The sequence below is a fragment of the Mycteria americana genome, chromosome 4, assembly GCF_035582795.1.
Source record: "Mycteria americana isolate JAX WOST 10 ecotype Jacksonville Zoo and Gardens chromosome 4, USCA_MyAme_1.0, whole genome shotgun sequence".
NCBI classification, from domain to species: domain Eukaryota; kingdom Metazoa; phylum Chordata; class Aves; order Ciconiiformes; family Ciconiidae; genus Mycteria; species Mycteria americana.
Window position 1 is genome coordinate 5,022,145 of NC_134368.1, and position 21,984 is coordinate 5,044,128.

Genomic DNA, 21,984 nt, shown 5'->3' on the forward strand with positions numbered 1-21,984 from the left:
AATACGGCATATAAGTATTAAAATAGCTATACCTTTGTGAATGGCAATGTGTATAAAGAATGTTCTAACTTTGGTAAAAAAAAGTGTGGTTTTTTCCTTTTAGCTGCTCTATCACCAAATAGTAAACTCAAATATTACTTAGCGGCCACGCTGCCCAGTGCCAAAGCTTATTGTTTAATTTTCAACTTGCTTTTTATTCTGCTGGGTAACAGAATGACGTGATTTTTCACTTTGCTAAACGTGAGCAGTGGTTTAAAGCCTGCGGATGCAAATGTACAATTAGGATTCTGCTGCAGACATTTCTGAACAATCTAACAATTACAAATCAAATAGTACAGCAATGTAGAATTACTTGTGGTTTCAAGTATATATTGAAATATATACAAAGGTTATAAAAATCTGAAAATATACAGATAATAGCAATATTAAACCCAGGATTTTTTCTAGGTGTTGGTGATAACAAGATAAATATTAACATTAGTTTGCATACTGCATACTGCAAGTGTCAAGATACGCAATGTTACAAAAAAATTGCATGGCTGGGCATGGGACTCAGGTGTGGGATAATAACATTTTCCTTACTGGCAGAAATAAACCTGGTTTTGCATGATTTAATATTTGAAGTTTAAATTGGTATTATAAGAAAACCGCTTTCAGATTAGGCTTTGAAATTTTAGAAATATCATGGATATAATCTGTCAATTTTCCTTCCAAAGGTAAAATGTATGTCAGAAGCTTTCAAATTTACGTGTGTGGTAGGGGAAAAATATGTTTTCAATATATGCTCATAACAAAACTTTTCCCTTTTATTGACTTTGATTGTAATTATCTTTATTGCAGCAGAATTAAGTACCTTTCAGGTTTTTTCCATTGTAAATCCCATAAGCTAAAGATACCATCTGCCAGTATCATCAGTCCTGGGTTTTAGAACAGGACTGGCAGATCTCCAACTGAACTTTTGAAAGGAGTTTAAAGGGTCAGGTATAAAATACTAATTTTCAGTGAGTTAGGCCCCCAGCACTAATATGATGTTTTTTTCAGTTCGTGAAAATTGGGCTCAAATGATCATAGGAGCAGGCAGGGTTAAAATCCTGTATACATAAACACTGATTTGTGAATATTCCAGCCTGTTCTATCCTGAGGCTATTTCTTCCTCCTATCCATAACATATACATTTAGTTTCACTGGTTTCCTCTTCCTATGTGTTGGTTTTTTTTAATATTGAATTGCCAGTACATCATAATAAGTTGCGTATTTGCGGTATACTCTATGTATAGTGTTACGCCAGTATTCGGGGTGGGGGTGTTCGTGTTGGTTTTGTTTGGGGTTTTTTTTTTTTTCAATTTAGAATTTTGATGCTGATGCCTGGTTGTTCGGGCATGCAGTTTCATTTGTCAGCTACTTCAGTTTCCCGTTGCTTACATTCCTTATTTTCTGTTATGTCAAATTCTACTACAGCATCTCCAGCGCTGACGCCGGTGCCCTTGTTCCCTCTGAATTTATAGCTCGCTCCCTTTGGGGCTGCGACGTTGGCTGAGTTTTGCTAGCTTCTCCCAAGGAGCCTTCTCCTGAGTCATCGACCTAAACTGTTGCATGCTCTCTGATCTAGGCAAATATACCACATGCATTAGCATGGTATGAGAGCTTCTTACTATCTTTCTTTCTCATTGTGTTAGTTATCAGTGATTTCTTTGTAGTTTTTTGCTTTTGTTAAGCTAGAGGCATCTGAGAGGATGTGCTGTGGAGACTTTTGGTTTTCTTCTTGATTGAATTTCTGACTTTTTAATTGATAATAAGCCTTTTTTTTTTTTTTAATCTATATTAAAAAAAAAAACAATGTAGGAAGCAGACAGGAAAAAAAATCTTAAACAGTATTACGCAGAATGATACAGACATTCATCTTTTGTCAACACTGCAGGCTAGAAAAAAGTCTGTCAGAAAAGTGGAGCAGCTTTTTCGGGTCTGTACAACACGAGTCCGTAATGAGGAGAGCAGGAGACACCAAACACCATTATTAGCACACACGAGCCGCGTAAACTAGACCAGCCTTGGTGCAATGTGAAATGATACGTTTAGCTCAGTGACATAAAGAGCTGGATTAATGAACTGAGGCTGTGTTTTGCCAGAGTATTGCTAGTTGGTTTTCTGGCAAAATTCCAGCTTGGATAATTACACCGTCAACCTCAAAACGTCTCCCGCAGTTACAGCTGGCTCTGGTGTGCTCCTTATCTCCTGCCCTGTATCGCTGTATACTATTATATGCTACTATAGACGGTTGTTGCAATTCATCCCGGAGAGAGTTGCTTTCCATTGATAGGTATGAAACGAATGTACTGTAGCGTTTGCAAAATACCGTGGAGTGAACCTGAAGGCAGAGAATATATAGCTTTAAGATGCTTGTTACTTTAATAATGTGAAGGGTAAAATATATTTGGATAGCTGTATGAAACTCTGATGATCGACAGTTTTGATATACAGAGTTGAGCGTTAAAAAAACAACCAAGAGCAAGAAGATAGATTTTTTTAATGTGATGGGTTTTTTTTATTTCACATAATGTTATGAAAAGGGGTAAATATTTTATGCATAAAGCTCCTAACTGTGTATCTGTGAGTGTATGTATTAATCCATAATAATTCCATAACAGGAATATTTTGGCCTCATAGGTCTTAAAAATACCAAAATAGCAAAAATAAGCTTTCCTTCAAAACCCTCTAAGTGAAATTATCCAATTGCTATGCCATTGAATACTTTGCTGTATGGGTATTTGTTCCCATGTTGTCAGAGCTGTGTAAAAGATCTCCCAGATGGGGGACAGATGAGACCTGGGCAATGCTGATGTTTGTCGTTCATGTTGTCTTACGTTAGAGGTTAGGGAAAGCAGACAGTCTTCTGCATATTGAATTTTTGGTAGGAGTGAGATTTTTGTGTATTTTTGTGGTTACAGTAACCCTAAGAAAACTACAAAGCCTGAGAAGTGCAGGAAAGGGAAGGTAGAACTCAGAGAAATAAGAAATACAGTCTGGGGAGGAGAACAGAGGCATATGTTCTCATAGCATAGGTGTCTAAATGCAGCTGGTCTTTTACTGATCATGAGAGAAGAAGGAAATTCCCTGTGGAGGAGACATTCAGGTTGTGATTCACACAAAAATCTACAAAGGACTGCTGGTCCATTGGGCTCAGGTCTGATTAAATTTATTATGAAACAGTCTGGGGTGCCAAGGAAAGCAAGACAAGGAAATCGATTATATTTATGTAAATTTATTCTATCTATTTAATGACTTTGGCAATGTCTATCTTGTAAGTATGTGCTAGTGACAGCCTGCTTTTAATATAATTGTCCTAGAAGTTTTCTGGCATATAGCTAGAACTTCCATTAAAAACATGATTTAGTCTAGCAGCTGGTTGTTGTCTTTTAAATTTTTGCTTTTCAAGCAGGGTAGATACAACTTTGCACCATAATCTGAAATTTATACTTCAATAAAGGGACAGAAAATAGCTGATGATGTTTTTTGTGTTTGAAGACAGTGTAAACTTGAGGTAGACTTAATTTTTTGTTCTGCAGATTTATGCATGTTGCATAAAAAGAATATGATGTGATCCATGTACTTCGTGACTGTCAGTAAGCATTAAAGTATGTATCAATATCTGACACACAAAAATGACTTTAACTTTCTTGGTAACTTTTTTTTTCTGTGATGGAATATACTAAAAAGCAATATTTTTAATGCTTTAATGCTTTGAACTACCTAGTTTTTAAAACTTTTAAAATGGAGATTTTAAACTAAACCCTGTGAAAGGTCTTTGTCCTTACTGTTCCCTCCTGTCTTCAGTTACCTTGGGAGAAAAGCAGGGAACCTGCATACCTTAGGGGTGGGAGCAAACTCCAAAACCATAGAACATACACAAGTTGTATGTTGTTTTTTTTATAATAATTTATAATGCTGTTTAAGCTCGTTTAAGCTCTTTTGATTTCAATGACAGCAGTATGACACGGAGAGAGACAGATTCTGTCCTGATATTTGTAATGGCACGTACACCATCACGTACAACTGTCTCAGTTTTGTGTTCCTGGAGACTGCCGAACCCTTAGCCAAATGCACAGCGTTCTTTGAGTCTTAAAACTGTACCCCAGTTCAGCTGGCAATTTGTATTTTCAGAGGCCTTTCCCGATTGTACAATTTTCTTTCAGTTAGACCTTGTTAGACCAACAGTTCCTTCCTAAAACCCAGTCCTCGCACTGCCATGTTATCCCAAGTCTTTAAGACTTGCTGCCTGGAGGTCTTGACTTTCCTGACTGAAGCAGAAAATCCCTGCTCAGATTTTGCCTTCCTTAAAACTTTTCCACTCTCTTTAGATTTTTGTTTTCTGCCCTCTAATCCAATCAGTCTTCTTTTTCAGCTACATTAAAGAGAACTCTTAGCAGCCATCTCTGTTTCCCACGGAGTCTGTGCTGCTCTCCTCTATACTCCTCTGTTTCCCTCTCCTTTTCTTTGCTACCTTCAAGTGGTCATACACTTATTTTGTCTTTCTTGCAATTCAGGGCCTGAAATTTCCCCTATCTCATCATCTCTTTAGATCTCCCATGCCCTGTTAACCCTTCTTGCTTCCGTCTCCTTCTCATACCCTAGTGCTGTATTCACGTAAGGTCCTTCTCCTTGTCTCTCATGTTCAGTCATGGTTTTGTAATGCCAAGTAGAAAAAAAAAAATCAAATGTCTTCTTCTTGACCTCTTTTTTTCCCCTTTACTTGACAAATTTAACGTACCTTGTTTGTTGTCCTTGGTTTCTCTACCAGTAGATTACACTCCTCTCTGAATCCTCCTCTGACCCTGGATACCTGCTTCACACTGTTCTGTTAGCCCATCCTTCTGATTGTACCGATTTTTATCCATTCTGTCCCTTCTTCCCCTAAATTTCCCTCCTTTTTTACACTGAAAGCATTCCTAGTAAACCTGTCTTATTTACATTTAAGTTCAGGGTGTGAATGTGTTCTTACATAGCATGTTACACTGATGCCTCAAATGTACCCGCTTAGCAGAGTCATTTGCAACAGACTTTCCAGGAGCCCTGATTTACCCAATCTACTCTCTCTGCTGTCCTGATTACCAAAAAAAAAAAAAAAAAAAAGCCAAACAAAAAAAAAAAAGAAAAAAAAAAAGGTTTGTACCCATTAGTATCTAAAAGCTTTCCTGGAATAGTTTGGGTTTAACACTTAAAATTATATTTGAAATATATAAAAAACCCCTTAGCTGAATACATTACACTTTGGTTCATTTGGTTAATACGAATTCAACTAATGGATGTAGGTTTGCTCGCTCTCTCTGCTAGCTCTTCAGCATTTTTCCTGGTTTATAAAATATATGGAAGTGGAATTACTTCATAAGGTATTTCTGTGGTGTTTCTGTAGAAGCCATTAAAAGACTTGTCACAATATAACTATCACTTGACGTGGGAGAGGAGGAAATTCTTTTTATAGAGAAAGCAAATGATGAAGTATTGTCTGATTTCTGCATCCATTTTCAACTCTGAGTCCCAGTGACAGAATTCAAAATGAAGTGTTGATCTACAATTGAAGGTATTTAAAGGTTTCTCCTATGGTAAAAACTAAGCACTGATTGCTTAGGGGCTTTTTTGGCATTTTTCTGAGTCTTTCTGGCTGATTGTTATTCCCAAAGTCTGAGTTCAGTGAATGAACTGTAGGATATTGGGTTTGAATCTGGCAAGTATGAAGGAGGACTAATGGATTCTTTAAAAAAAAACCAAAACAAAACCCCCTGATACTAATATTTTATCACTTAGAATTTGTCTACATAACCTAAGCTATTTTTTCTTACCTAGGTTAGGTAATATATATTATTTAGATATAGATATAGAGATATAATATAGCTAGATATAGATATAGAGATATAATATAGCTAGAGATATATTTTTAGGAAAAAAAATTATCTGGTCTTTTCACTTAAACCTATGTTCCCCCTACATTTATTTAGAATACTTATCACTGAAGTGTATGAGAACTTTTCTTTTTCTTTTTTTTTTTTTTTTTTAATGCTTATAGAAGTTAGTGACCACTATTTCTAGATAGAGGAAGAAGTGTGTGTGTAGAAAGAAATTACTGAAAAGCAGTTATTTTAGACAAACTGGACTGTCTGTCCTTTTCTGAAATACGAAGTGCGGCTTGTGGTCAGTCCTTCTTAGTGGGAGAATGAGTCTTGGGCTACTTCTGAAAGAACCTGTGTATATAATAAGCATATTCTCTATTTTGTCAATAACATCTATGCTATAGGCAACTTGCTTTTTTCCAGTCTCTCCGATGGCTCACGCCTGTCCAACAGGAAGCTTTGAGCATGAAGATTTGAACTCTTATATTCAGCAAGTCACTGAAGCTATGGCCTGAAAACTCTTATCTTGTTATTCAAAAATATTCATAATCTATTTTGAATTGCTTGTTACATTTGGAAGTGACTTCAATTGTTATTCATTTTTTGCAGTGCTCATCCTAAGAAATATGGCACGCTAAATGTCATTTTATGCAAATACTCTAATGCTAGCTCTTTCAGACCCTTTTCAAATCCATTAATTATCTTTCAGCTCTCAGAGAATTTAGCTTCTGAAAGACATTCAAGTTCCTTTTCTAAAATGATTTAAACCACTTCTGATGAAAGAGCAGACATTGTACAGAATCTCAAAGAGCTGTTATACAGATAAGGAGTGTCAGGGGTTCCCAGTTCCAGTAGCGAGGCTGCTGCAGCTCCATGGCCCCAGGTCCAAGCAGTAGCGAGGCTGAGCGTGTATTCCCAGTAGGCACATACACACAAACACGCATGTACAACTCAAATACGCTTATATACACAGCTGACCACACACATCAGACACTCAGCACTCACTCTTCTATGATTCTATGAAACCCTGGAGCAGGTTGCCCAGAGAGGTGGTAGATGCCCCATCCCTGGAAATATTCAAGTTCATGTTGGACGGGGCTCTGAGCAACCTGATCTGGTGGAAGATGTCCCTGCTCATTGCAGGGGGTTGGACTACATGACCTTTAAAGGTCCCTTCCAACCCAAACCATTCTATGATTCTGTGAAACAAACTCAATGGCACCAAGTGTCTTATCCTCTTCCCGCCTCTGGCTGATTAGGATTGCAGGTCCGTTAGTGTGAAATACCTATGTTCATATGTATAATGTAGATCCCGTCAGTAGCTGGGTTTAGCTTCTCAGTCTATCCCATAGCTGGCCCCTGGATCCTGGTCTCCTCAGCTGCCCCGCTCCCAAGGACACACACAGACACAAACACATGGAAGCAGATGTCTCAGTCGACCTCCAGACGCTGTGGTCTCTCCAGCAGCTGGAAATCAGAAAATCTGGCCCAAGGCACGGCCAGACGAGTGCATTGACCAGCAATTTATTTACACGCGACTAGCCCCTTTTATCCTTTTATCCCTCCATTTTCCTGGGCTTGTTCCTCCCCAAATCGTCTCGGTCCTTCCTTTTTCCCACCTTCAGTTCCTCCCCTAAACATCCCATTACAAGTCTTGTGCAGTCCTAAAATGTTCTTCCCCTGCATCCCGTAGTGAGTCCTGTATCCTTGAGCAGGAAGCTAAAAATAGAGAAAAATGGAATGCGTGATTTTCTGTACACATCCTTAATGGTTTAGGCAGTTGGGGAGGTCTTGAACTGATGATGATACTGGTTCTTGGTAAAGCCAGCTGAGGACTCAGAGCCTGTACTTATTCCCTGCACCATTTTCAAAAGATTTATTTCTGTTACAGCCTTGGCTGGAGCTTTTCTAGTATTTCACTTTTCAATATTTTGTTTAAGCTCATGTTAGTTTAAATTTCTGAAAGCAGCTTACATCTCTGAGGAATGTTTGTTATAAAGGGTGGTTGATGTTTGATGTAGTGCCCAAATATGACAGTCTGAGACAGATTTTACAAAAGCACAGTGATATATCTTTGAAAAATAATATAAATGAATATATTAGGCAATTTTTCCTTTTTCATATTATATTTATTTATATTGTCTTTCTGGAAGATTTTATTACTATCATGACTCTATAGCAGGGAAGGATGAAATTGCTTTAGAATGTCAACTTCTAACGGTTGTCAAAAATTAAATTTTAGTCACAAATTGAAAGTTATAGAAATAGTGTTTCTTCCAGAAATATTTGACTTGAATTCTAAAATCCGGTCCTAAAATTACTACTTGTTCCTTTAGAAGCAATATTTCTGTTAAGAAAGGTTTTATTTGAGAAAGGATTGCAGAAATACACCACACCAGTTTAAAAAAAAAAAAAATCTATCAAGGGATTGTAACTAGGGCATATTTTTCAGTAAATATTTTACTCCACCACAGTGGAATCACAGAATCACAGAATCGTATAGGTTGGAAAAGACCTTTAAGATCATCGAGTCCAACCATAAACCTAACACTGCCAAAAACCACCACTACACCATGTCCCTAAGCACCACATCTACAACGTCCTTTAAATACCTCCAGGGATGGCGACTCAACCACTTCCCTGGGCAGCCTGTTCCAATGCTTGACAACCCTTTCAGTGAAGTAAAATTTCCTAATATCCAGTCTAAACCTCCCCTGGCGCAACTTGAGGCCATTTCCTCTCATCCTATCACTTGTTACCTGGGAGAAGAGACCGACCCCACCTCTCTACACCCTCCTTTCAGGTAGTTGTAGAGAGCAATAAGGTCTCCCCTCAGCCTCCTTTTCTCCAGGCTGAACAACCCCAGGTCCCTCAGCCGCTCCCCATCAGCCTTGTGCTCCAGACCCTTCCCCAGCTCCGTTGCCCTTCTCTGGACACGCTCCAGCCCCTCAATGTCTCTCTTGTAGTGGGGGGCCCAACACTGAACACAGCATTCGAGGTGCGGCCTCACCAGTGCTGAGTACAGGGGGACGATCACTTCCTTAGTCCTGCTGGCCACACTATTTCTGATACAAGCCAGGATGCTGTTGGCCTTCTTGGCCACCTGGGCACACTGCTGGCTCATATTCAGGCGGCTGTCAACCAACACCCCCAGGTCCTTCTCTGCCAGGCAGCTTTCCAGCCACTCTTCCCCAAGCCTGTAGCGTTGCATGGGGTTGCTGTGGCCCAAGTGCAGGACCTTGCACTTGGCCTTGTTAAACCTCATACAATTGACCTCGGCCCATTGATCCAGCCTGTCCAGGTCCCTCTGCAGAGCCTTGCTACCCTCAGGCAGATCAACACTCTCACACAACTTGGTGTCATCTGCAAATGTATTGAGGGTAAGTGGAGGGTAAGTGAGGGTAAGTGGACTCACGGTGTGTCACAGTGGTATCACAGTGTAGTATTAGTATGCATGAAATTTCTGAATTCAGGTCAAATTTGGAAAATAGTTTCACTAGGATTGGGGGAAAACAAAACAAAACAAAACAAAAAAAGTAGGGTCTTACAAATTGGAAGAGGTACCACAGGCAGTTATCTTGCCCTGTTCTGTCTTCCAGCAGTAATTCCAAAACCGGGTAGGCTTAGTCCACAGTCAGTAATCCCCAGAAGTATTAAATGTGCAGCCTTTTCAATTAAGTTTTGAGATAACCATGAACAATGTTCTGCAAGAAGATTTTCCGGCATGCATGAAATCTGTATTTAAGTCCTCTCTGTGCGTAATTCAATATAGAGATTTGAATTGAAGTCTCTGACCCCTAAGAAGAAAGCTGTTACTCTAAAGCTGTAGAGCACCATGGGATGAGCATCTCGGCCTCTCCTTTTGAAGCTGTTCTAATTTGCGTGCTAGGGAAACATCATCTGGATCACAGCTGTGTGCTTGAAACCACTATTGATTCATTGGGCAGAAATTCTGAACTGAATTTCTTTTTGTTCAACCCAACATTAAAAAAAAAAAAAAAAAAAAGGAAAAGTTTGATTCACCTTTTGAACTGGAAAATCAGTTATTTTACAGCCTCAGTCGGATTGAAAGTATTTGGCAGGAGATTCCTTTCAGCTTGGCAATGGAGTGACCTCAGATGACTGTGTGTAGGTGCCCTCTAAAACTTCCATCACCAGTGATGGCAGTTTTTAACAGAGCAAAGGTAATATGAGTTTCACCAGCTGTCTAATGTAGCGATGGATAGGGTTAGGGAAACTGGGTGGGAGGGTGATCTGGAACGGTCTTGGAGACGTAAATTGGGAAGTAGTCCATCCAAGGGAGAAAGTCAAGGAGATGAGCTTGAGATTTGGTCATTACCTTATGCTTCAGTCGCATTGCTTCGAATGAAGAGCTGGTGGACAATATGGGATGTGTTACAAAGCCAGCCTTCACCCAAAGGGAAAGACAGATTTCCTTCTGCACTGCCACCGTTATCCTGCCCTGTTGCCTTCGCCTCTCCAGTCCTGCTCCCTTCCCTGTGCTGAATGATGAAAACAGGATTATTTCCAAACTTTAAAAAACTCTAACTGGAAAATTTCAAGAGTGATTTAGTAATGATTAGAGAGAAAAAAAGTTACTCACAAACTTACACAAAAAATTTTCGTTCTGTTGAGTAAGTGTTGTAAATCTTCTTTTGAGAAAAAGATTTACTTCTGTTGAGTAAGTGAAAGGCTCTGCAGAGGGACCTGGACAGGCTGGATCGATGGGCCGAGGTCAATTGTATGAGGTTTAACAAGGCCAAGTGCAAGGTCCTGCACTTGGGTCACAACAACCCCATGCAACGCTACAGGCTTGGGGAAGAGTGGCTGGAAAGCTGCCAGGCAGAGAAGGACCTGGGGGTGTTGGTCGACCGCCGGCTGAATATGAGCCCGCAGTGTGCCCAGGTGGCCAAGAAAGCCAATGGCATCCTGGCTTGTATCAGAAACAGTGTGGCCAGCAGGACCAGGGTAGTGATCGTGCCCCTGTACTTGGCACTGGTGAGGCCGCACCTCGAATGCTGTGTTCAGTGTTGGGCCCCTCACTACAAGAGAGACATTGAGGGGCTGGAGCGTGTCCAGAGAAGGGCAACGGGGCTGGGGAAGGGTCTGGAGCACAAGGCTGATGGGGAGCGGCTGAGGGACCTGGGGTTGTTCAGCCTGGAGAAAAGGAGGCTGAGGGGAGACCTCATTGCTCTCTACAACTGCCTGAAAGGAGGGTGTAGAGAGGTGGGGTCGGTCTCTTCTCCCAGGTAACAAGTGATAGGACAAGAGGAAATGGCCTCAAGTTGCGCCAGGGGAGGTTTAGACTGGATATTAGGAAATTTTTCTTCACTGAAAGGGTTATCAAGCATTGGAACAGGCTGCCCAGGGAAGTGGTTGAGTCGCCATCCCTGGAGGTATTTAAAGGACGTTTGGATGAGGTGCTTAGGGACATGGTGTAGTGGTGGGCTGGGCAGTGTTAGGTTTACGGTTGGACTCGATGATCTTAAAGGTCTTTTCCAACCTATACAATTCTGTGATTCTGTGATTCTGTGAAATGAGGTGGTAAAATATATTTTCAATTTTAAAAAGCAAGGTTTTCTTTGTTCCGAATGTAATTGTAAATACTGCTGTAATTCACCTAAAAAAGTGGGAACCTTGGGTTCTGATCCGTGTTACCAGGATTATTTCTGCTACTGACCCAATCACATTTAATGAGAAAGACATAAGCAGTCCCTGGAGCAATAAACCTTATCTGTGAGCCTTCCTTGCACCCTCCTCGGTCCTCCTCCTTGCCTAAAGTATGTTTCCTTCTGTGTTCTTTAGTTTTGACTAGATTTTCCATGGCAGTCATCCAACTTTAAAAGTGGTTGTGAGGAAGCATCTTTCTCCCATACAGATTGGGCTTTAATTTTGGATATGGTTTCAGAAAGTCGTAGTTGATGAGAGAAGTAATAAAAATGAAAGCAGGAAAATTTGAAATACACTTCCTAATGTCTGAATCCTAAAAGGTGCTTAGTCAATGTAGAAAAGACTTTAATTTACTGTCTTTCCATTTACCATTTTGAACACGTTGGGTGTACACTCTTCACATATACAAGGGCAGTATTCTGAGCAATACTTTATAGAGTCAGAGAATATAAACGTTATAATCAAATAACATGAGCTGCTTTCCTCTGAGAAGTGTTAAATTATAGTATTCTGATTGCCAGCTATCTCATTTTCTCTCAGTTTTAATCCCTATAACAGAGACAAATACTTTTTAAACTGTAGGTCTGCAAGATCTTATGGCTTCTCTTTATATATGAAAACTGGAAAAGACCGTGCTATAGTGCCTATGGAATTTAGAATTATTTTTATAACTACTAAAAATAAAAGTCTAGATTCTCCACTGATTTTCATTTGTGATGTTTGCAAATCTCATTCATCCATAATTGTTCCAAATTTGACTTTCAGATCCGTGCTTGGCTTTTTTCGTGTGTTTTAATTGCAGATAATTCAGTTTATATACTCTGTTTATATTATTACGTGGTTTCTACAGTATTTGATGAAACATATGTTGCTGTTCTTCACAAAAGTATTCCTTTCACCTGTTTCTTCTGGACCTTATTGTTTTAAATCACTCTTAATTTTATTACTTTGATCATGCTGTTATTTTATAGCTAACTTGCTAGATATAATTGTCCACAAACATATGCCTGAACTGAGATACTGTTCAGTTAATCTTAATATATTTCCCACTGATTGAAGCGGTTTCCATTTTCTCCTCTCATTTGTCTTGTATTGTGCTCCTTCCCTATTGCTTCTACATCCGAGAATGCTTTCCTTGCAGAAAAGCCCTCTTTCTATTTGTTCTGAGTCTGTATAGCTAATAGAAAAAATTACTGTTCGAGCATTAGGACTGTCCTTGATAGATACCTGGGCATGACAGAAATTGTGTTGAATTTACAGCATAACATTGAAACAAAAAGAAATAGGTATAAATTCCTCATGAATACTATATGCTGGGAAATTAAAAGAAAGTTTCAAAGTCAGAGGAATGAAGTCCTGGACTAACCGAGACCTAGCAATAACAGAGGCAGAAGTTGGTGAGGGAGCTGTAGAATAAATCTATCTGTTTATGATGAATACTGGAAGGCTGTATACTCTGAGTGCAGGTGGAAACAAGTAGCTAGACGTGATGATCTAGGAATCCTTCCAGTCCTGTGTTCCTGCATACAACGTGATCTGGTTGAGCGCAAGGATCATACACAGTACTTACAAAATCATTTTGGCCCGTTTTTAATTCTATCCAAAGGATACCTTGAGGTTGCATGGCAGGACAGACTTTGTATTTTCTTTCTTCATTTGTCTTTATTTCCACTTTCCTTTCCCTCTTTCCCTTTTCTTTCTGCACTTTGGCTGTGATTTTCCGGACTAATCCAATCTCCTTTTTCTGCCTTTGTCTCAGTGAAAACTATAGATGTGCGATTTGGGTTTTTTGTTTTGGTTTGGGTTTTTTTGTTTTGGTTTGGTTTTTTTTTTCAATTCAATGTGATTTGGAAATACTCAATTAGCTCTAAATATGCTAGTTGAAGGAGCAGAGATGCTCTAGCTAAGCTAGCATAGAAATCTATGTGGACTAATACACCTGCTGACAAGTGCATTGAATAGAGACAGCTGATGACTATTCCTGATAGTTAAGCACAGTTTTTACACTTCTCAGGTTTCTTAATATGCTTCCATGGTGACAACTATACTTGCAGCTCTCACTACTGATTGGTTTTTTCTGTTCTCGTTAAAAAGCTAACGATAATCATGTATTGTTTATGAACCTTTTATTATAGAAAACATACTGATCTGCCTTTCCGTGTGTTGGTGGTGGTCCCTAGATCGGCTTTGTGTTTTGATCCCTGCACCAGAGTGTAATTTCACAGTAAGAAGTTCAGGTATCTCTTTACCTCTCTGCACAGAAGCTCTTGCAGTTTTGAAACTGGAGCAGAAGTCTTATGAGGAGCGGCTGAGGGAGCTGGGACTGTTTAGCCTGGAGAAAAGGAGGCTGAGGGGAGACCTCATCGCTCTCTTCAACTACCTGAAAGGAGGTTGTAGAGAGGTGGGGGTCGGTCTCTTCTCCCAGGTAACAAGTGATAGGACAAGAGGAAATGGCCTCAAGTTGTGCCAGGGGAGGTTTAGACTGGATATTAGGAAATTTTTCTTCACCGAGAGGGTTATCAAGCATTAGAACAGGCTGCCCAGGGAAGTGGTTGAGTCGCCATCCCTGGAGGTATTTAAAGGACGTTTGGATGAGGTACTTAGGGTCATGGTGTAGTGGTGGTTTTTGGCAGTGTTAGGTTTATGGGTGGACTCGATGATCTTAAAGGTCTTTTCCAACCTATATGATTCTGTGTGATTCTGTGAAACATTCATGCATCGTGTGTAGTTATATAAGGGGCTGTGCTATATTAACACCTGTATGATATATGAGTTCCGATTGAAGCTGGCAATGAAGTGTGAGGGTATTAAAACGTTTCCCAGTCAAGTTTAAGTGAAAGATCATTATAGTCTGTGAAAATTATTTTTTTAATGTAATTCCCAATTTTGGCTTAGTTTTCATGTTGATTGATGCTTTGGGCATGATTTCAGAAATCCTTGACAAGTTCTTTTATGGTGTAAAAATAACTGCATAGGGTCTCAAATATAGGTTACCGTAAATAATGTGTGCAGATTGTGTGAAGAGATAGTAGAAATGAAATAACTTAATTCTTTAAAATTGCTATTGTGCCTTCTATGGCTTGTTCTATGTAAACCTGCAAGTGCTCTCCTTTGTATTCTTTGATGTCTTCTTTCTCTTATCTTTTCTTATTGTAAGCCTATACCATACACTTTCCCTGTGCTGGTGACTCTCCTTGGTCTGCTTTTCTCCTTTCTCATGCTATCTCATACTGGAGTACCTTTTTCAATTTTTCTATTTGAATTTTTCCTGTTATTTTTCTGTCTTGACCACGAAACCCTAAATTGTCCAACATGTAACATGCCTGTTCTCTTAATCTCAGTCAGGGTGTTGCGGAAAGGCTTTTTTTCCTTTTAGCCGTGTTTGTTCCCCAGATTTATAATAATGATGTTAAGAATACGCTGTATGCCTCTATCGTTTTCATAATCTGCCCGTTTCCTTCATCTCAGGCTCATCACAAAGCTGGGTGATCGGCTGGCAGCAATACCTCTTGCTATATGAATCCCCAGGCTACAGCGTGCTTGGAAACATTCTCTGTTCAGAGCCTGGTGGTCCCTGCTTCTCTTACTGCTTCTGTCAAGTCATTCACAAACAGGAACTAAGTATAAGAAAAAGCATAAGTTATCAGGGATATAAATCAATGCAAAACTGACCCCTTAAAACATCTAGTGAGCTGAGCAATCCACTACACCGAGCAATCTCATCAGCAATCCTACCCACCTCCTCAAAGTGCTTCCCATGAGTTGACATTAGTAACTTGCTGCTCCTTCCGTTCTCAGAGCTCAGTGGGAATTTTTGATAAATTTAGTTAGGAAAACACAGCTTGCTGGAAAATATCAACCCTTTGAAACTGAAGTTTATCTCAAAAAATATCAATTTCAACTAAACTTTTCACTGGGCAATTTTTTTATGTGATAATAAAGAATGGTGGAGCCGATTCTAATTATGATTTTGAACTTAGTTCACAGTGCCCAGGGCAGAGATATCATCTACCCACTAACTTGCTTGGCTATACAGTATTTGTAAGCCTCTTCAAGCCCCAGAATGAAAGTGATATCCAGAATGATGGAATCTGTTTGCCTAATGGAGAATGCCGCAGTAGTTTTCTTAGAGGGCTTCCTTTTCTATGCCTGTTAGAAAGTCGTGTGTGCTTTTCAAATGTTGTTCCTTTCTATACCTGATATGTTTCACGCAAATTTATTAGTCACAATTCTCTTCACAATTCATAAATTGTTCTGCAGAAACCCATTAAATGATTAAATTCAAGACTTTAATTGCTAGGACTCAAAGGAAAAGATTTTTCTTTGTCAGTTACATTCATTTTAGTCCTTTTTTACAATAATTGTTTTAAAAAATTTACTATGCGCAGTTCACCAAAAAGACGGCAACTTTTCCTAGCAATTGGCACTATAGTTATTTGACTAGTTTTGTCTTGTTTATGTGATGAAATATTCTACCCATTTTGAATGCGCTTCTTGTCTCAGTTCTGCAGCTATCTGGTAAAGAAGGAAACATTTCTTGGTTTTAATTAGCAATCTCAAATCTTTAGAAGTTGTGGAAAAACTACTAGCTGAACAAAGAAACGACAGGCTTCTGCAGTTCTGAATCATGCACCCCAGTATCTTGCTGCATGGCAGAAATCTGTTCTGCTTCATACTGCTTGTTGAAAGACGGTCCTGCCGCTTTCGGTATCCGAACTACCCAAACGAGCACACCCAGGTTTCCTTGGAAAAGATATTTTTGGGTTCCCTCCCGGCCGGAGTGTGAGAGCAAACTAGCTTGTGTATAGCCTTGCACAATCAGGTTTATCGGGCTACTGGAACGAAGCAAGGAGAGGGCCAATTTGGCAACACAGGTGCTACTTTGAGTTAAAAAGAAACATTTTCCTTGTCTTCTGTAGAACATTGAAGTTCAGCTGCGTGACTTTTGCCAGGTTACAAATAAAGCCACATTATAATTCAGTTGAGTTTGAATTTTAAATTTCCTTCTGTGTTTATTGATATCTTAAGAGGTCCAGGTTGTTTTCATGTTCCCTAGCAGTAACCACAATGTTGAACATCTAAAATGTTCATGGTGATGTTCATGAACTCTCCAGTTCAGTGAAGGCTAAGCAGTTTAGTTTATCCCTGAAGGATGTTAAACTGAGGAGTAGCTGAGAGCTGTGGAAAAAGAAGGATTAGAAATTGTAATGTATTCTCACATCCAAAACAATTTACTTCTGAATTGAAATTTAATTAATGTTTTATTGTACTTAAGTGTATCAGTGATGTTTCAAATGCACTATTAATCTGACTATTAATTAGAAAAGTTCTTTTTAAAATGTAACATTTGTGAAATAATTGTTTTAGATTGTCATAGATATGTGGCTAAATATCTTAAAGTTCTCTATTCTTGGTATTTTACTATCCCTTAGGAAAGAAGTAGTTGGGTTAATTAAAATTATACATTTTAATGGTCTATGGAGTGAATGAGATGGTGTGCTATTGGATCTAAATGCGAATATTGAATCTAAAATACATACTAGCTTTAAAGATACCCATTGTGCTTTAAAATACATAGCGATTCATCTTCCATCACTTTATCTAAATGTCAAATGTAAAGTGAGTCAAATTTAAGTGAACTAGATTGTCTGGATAATCAGTTCCAGAGAGATGCAGCTCTGGTAGCTGAAATGTAATGGGAAAAGATCAGGCTAGATCATATATGGCCTTTTCTGGCCTTGAAATCTATTAATACGATGAGAACAGTGGTCATTCTTCCACAGACGGAGAACAAAATCCCAACTGCAAGTGAAAGGGGAACTGAGTTTAGGGGACACAGTAGTAAAGATTTAGAAGAAAAATATTAGGGAAGGGGAGATGAAGATTTAACAGCCATTCGTGTGAACCTTTGGGAATTCTGAATAGCATTTGTAATGCATATTTATGTTTAGTAAGTATACAGCATTCTTCAGTATGAAAATGCTCTACAAATTACTTCCCAAATTTTCACAAATGATTATACAATGTCCAATGGAGATTACTACTGAAATGAACTATTTTCAGTTACGGAGAATGGATTTTAAAGTACTGTAAACAAAATACGGTATTTTAAGATACGAGGTAAATAATCAATATGATTATTAAGGAGGGATATAGATAGTGAGAAACCAACCATCAAAGACCAGATTTAGTCCATTATTCCTGAATCTGAATGAGAAACTTGACAGTTGGCAAGTATGCTGGGATGGACAGTAAGTGGTCCTACTCTGTTTGGGGAGTTTCTAGGCAAGTCCAAAGGGGATAAAATTGCAGATCTTTGCGTCCTGAAGGGTTTGGGTTTGTTTATTTTAATAACAAGACAGCATCCTTGAGGAAAGGATTAAAAACCTACTTACGTTATTTAAATATACCCTATTAGCAATTATGGGTTATTCAAATCTATCATATTATCATTTAGTATCATAAACACCGTTCTCTATGGAATCTGCAACTCAGTTTGGGTCTATACATTATTTTTAATTTAGAATAGCTTCATAACAATGCTTTTGCTATAATTACAAGGAGAGCACTCTAAAATACTTTAATTAGGTCATGGATGAGTTGTCACGGTCTTTTTAGTCTTGGACATGTAGAATAAAAGGCAAACTCTAAAAGAGATGGATTAATTAGACCGTAGCTTTATTAATTTCTTCCATTTGAGAACTGCTCAGGAATGGTACATACGCTCAAGCTGTCATTGTTTCCTTAATTATTTCCAGGTGCTTGGAGTATTGTCACCATCCCCTACTGATCGTAGCTGTTCTCTAGATTGCTGCTTTGTGCCCACCATCTTCTACCTCTTAATAAACACTTCAAGACTTGGGAAAAATGGCTTTTCCTCAGTGTATTAACCATTAAGAGCTTGCTTTCTTAATAGGTAGAAGCCTAACTTTGTCTGCTTACGATTCTAAAAGTTCTAGTAGCTCAACACAGCATGTTTGTGCACGTCTACCAAAAAAAGGTGCCAGTAATCAACATTGGTACCTCTCAGCCATCCCTTTACTCTTTTTTTTCCTGTATGCCGTCCCCAGCAACTTGCACTAGGCTAAAATAGGAATTACTTTTTCAAAGACATGGATCAGAAGATATCTTCTTTACCCATGATAAGTCCAAGCAATGATTTTCGTAGCAAATGGTGTATAAAAATTGACAGCTTTTCATGTGTGTAAATGAAATGCATCTATCTCTACAGGGTTTTTTTTTTTTTGTAAACTGCATGAAATCAAAATCATTGTTTGTTACTTAAATACTATACATTTTCCAATTATTTTTCAACGTGTTGGCTTTGGCGTTTTGTCTGATGTAAGAGAGGACAGTTCATTTTGATGAGCAAGTAGAAAATAGGTATTTTTTTGTCTGGTTAGGTTTTTACCAGCTTATAGAAAACCGGTTTACCATAGGGGGAAATGCCTGCCAGACTTGGTACAGCGAAGGCAGCAGGAGTGTGTATGTGTGTCTTGGGCAAAGGAAACACAATTATTGCCGCACCAAATTAGTCATGTATCATAAGAAAATTGTTTGAAGAGAGTAACTTCTTTTAAACAGGATTCCCGTTCTGTATCCATAAACCAAAATGATTGTGCCTTTGTTTTTCAAGATGCTGCAAATTACATATTAGTCCTAGAGAAGCCATGATCAAAACATTTGTTTTGCTGTTGTCACGACTGTTAAATAATATGTGATTGCATCTGAAGAAAAGAGCTGATAAGATCCAGGGAGTAGATCAGCTTGACTTCCCATGTTAAGAAATTGTTCAGTCTGGGTCTTGTTCCAGCGCTGTCGTGGTACAAGCCATCATGCACGCTCTTGAAGTTATTTGATATCTGGTGGAAGGAGATTTCACTGAATCACAGAGGCTAGGAGGGGCCTTTAGAGACAGTCTAGTTCAATGCCCCTACTTAAAGCAGGGTCAGCTAGAGCAGGTTGCCCAGAACCGTGTCCAGTCAGGTTTTGGATCTCTCCAGTGGGAAGCCTATTCTGGTTTTCGATCACTCTCACAATAAAAATAAAAAATAATAATAATAAAAAAAATGGAAAATCCATTTCAGTTTATGCCCATTGCCTCTTGTCCTTTCATTAGATACCACTGAGAAGAGCCTTGTTTTTCATTCCCTCCTATCAGGCATTTGTATGCATGGATAAGATCTCCCTGAGCCATCGAGCTCTCTCGGCCTGTCCTCATATGACAGATACTCCAATCCCTTAATCATCTAGTAGCCCTTTGTTGGTTTTTGCCCCAGTATGCCCATGTCTGTCTTGTACTGGGGAACCCAGAACTGGACACAGCACTCCAGGCGTGGTCTCACTTGTTCTGAATAGAGAAGGATCACCTCCTCGGCCTTGCTGGCAACACTGTTCGTAATGCAGCCCAGGATGCTGTTGACCTTTGCCACAAGGGTGCATTGCTGGTTCATGTTCATGTTGTTATCCACCAGGATCCTCGTGTCCTCCTCTGCAGAGCTGTCTTCCACCTCGCTGGCCCTCAGCACGTGCTGATGCCTGGGGTTACTCCCGCCCAGTCACAGCACTTTGAATTTCCCTTTATTGAGCCTCATTAAGTTTCTGTTTGCCCATTTCTCTGGGGTGTTGAGATCCCTCTGAATGGCAGCACAACTATCTGGTGTATCAACCACCCCTCCCAGTTTTGTATCACTGGCAAAGTTGCTCTCTGTCCCATCATCTAGGTCATTAATGAGGAAGTTAAACAGTCTTGGCTCCAGTATTGACCGATGGAATACTCCACTAGTGACCTGCCTCCAGCTGGACTTCATGCCACTGATCACAACCCTGTGAAACCAACAGTTTGGCCAATTTTCAGTGCACCTCACTATCCACTTAGCAAGCTCACACTTATCAGTTTCTCTATGAGGATGTTCCGGGAGATAGTGTGAAAAGTCTTACTAAAGTCGAGATAAGCAACATCCCCTGCTTTCCTTGTGTTTAAGGTCAGGTTGGTCAGGGCTTTGAGCAGCCTGATCTGGTGAAAGATGTCCCTGCCCATGGCAGGGGGGTTGGACTACATGATCTTTAAAGGTCCCTTGCAACCCAAACGATTCTATGATTCCCCTTGTCATCTCATTGTAGAAGGCTATCAGATTGATTGGGCATGGTTTCCCCTTCATAAATTAATGCTGACTATTTCCAATCACCTTCCTTTCCTTCATAAATTTGGAAATGGCTTCCAAAAGTATTTCCTCCATCTCTTTTACAGGGGTGAAGGTGAGGCTGGCTGGCCTGTAGCTCTCTGGATCCACTTTCTTTCCCTTCTCAAAGAATGTATTCCATTTGCTTTCTTCCAGTCTTCAGGAAGCTACCCCAGTCAATGACCATGATCTTTCAAAGATAATTGAGAGCGAACTGGGTTAGCTCCCTTGGCATCTGTGGGTGCAGTCCATCAGGGCTCATGGACTTAGGCATGTCCCATCTATTTAAACGTTCCCTAACCCGGGGTAAGCCTGCCTGCCGCCTTTCCCACTGCTCTCAGGGGCCTGGGATCCCCAAAGACAAGTATTACCAGTAAAGGCTGGTTCTTTAGCCTGGTTATTGGTTTTGTAAATATTATTAATTTGTTACTCCACTTAATATGGCCACACTGATATTTTTAAACAGGTTTTTATCAGAATATTTGTTTGTAAATTAAATCCTATGAAAGCCCACACTTATGAAAATAGCATGGTTGCGTTTTGTCAGTTACACTTGCAGGTTGTTTATTCTTTGAAAAAAATCATGTCATCATCCTTTAATTTCTCTTTGATATACACGCATAGATACATATATTTTTGTGTCTAAGAACATCACGGAATAGTTACACATTTCTGGTTTTTATTAACACTTTCCCTAGCTACTGGTGTAATAAAAATGTTTTCTTTTCAGTAAAAAGTAGGAAGCAATCAGCCTAATAGTTTCTGGAAATATATTCGGAAAATAAAAAATTTCTGAATGGATGTGTGTATGTGTATATATATATATATATATATAGTTTTTGAATATGTATATGTATATAAAATTAGAGGAAAAAATGTATAGATTTGTTGACTTCATCTGTTTTTCTGATTTTTTTTTTTTCCCTCAGGTTGATTTTCACTTTCGATATGTAGTAATCATTTAACACCTTTCCAGTTGTTTGGGGCCTTATTCCATTTTAAGACTTTAGTGATGAGAAGTAGACATTTGAATAGGATTCAGCATGGGACATGCAGTGGACTGTACATTCCTTTTGCCCTTTTGATGTTCGTTTTTTGGGATGTTCAGTTTTTGGGTTATACTGAATGATTCAGAATTTTGGTGACCTTTGCAATCATCTGTTGATAGATTTTTGCAGAAGTTAAGCTTGAATTACTTTACACAGATTACTAGGTGATTGTATGTGTACGTGATTCTGGCTAAATACATG

The 21,984-nt window shown here is 39.2% G+C and overlaps 1 protein-coding gene across 2 annotated transcripts in view; it reads left to right on the top strand.

Moving 5' to 3' along the window:
• Positions 1–21,984, top strand: part of CTNNA2 (catenin alpha 2) — a 534,072-nt gene that overhangs the window by 109,030 nt on the left and 403,058 nt on the right. The gene's annotated exons all lie outside the window — the stretch shown is intronic.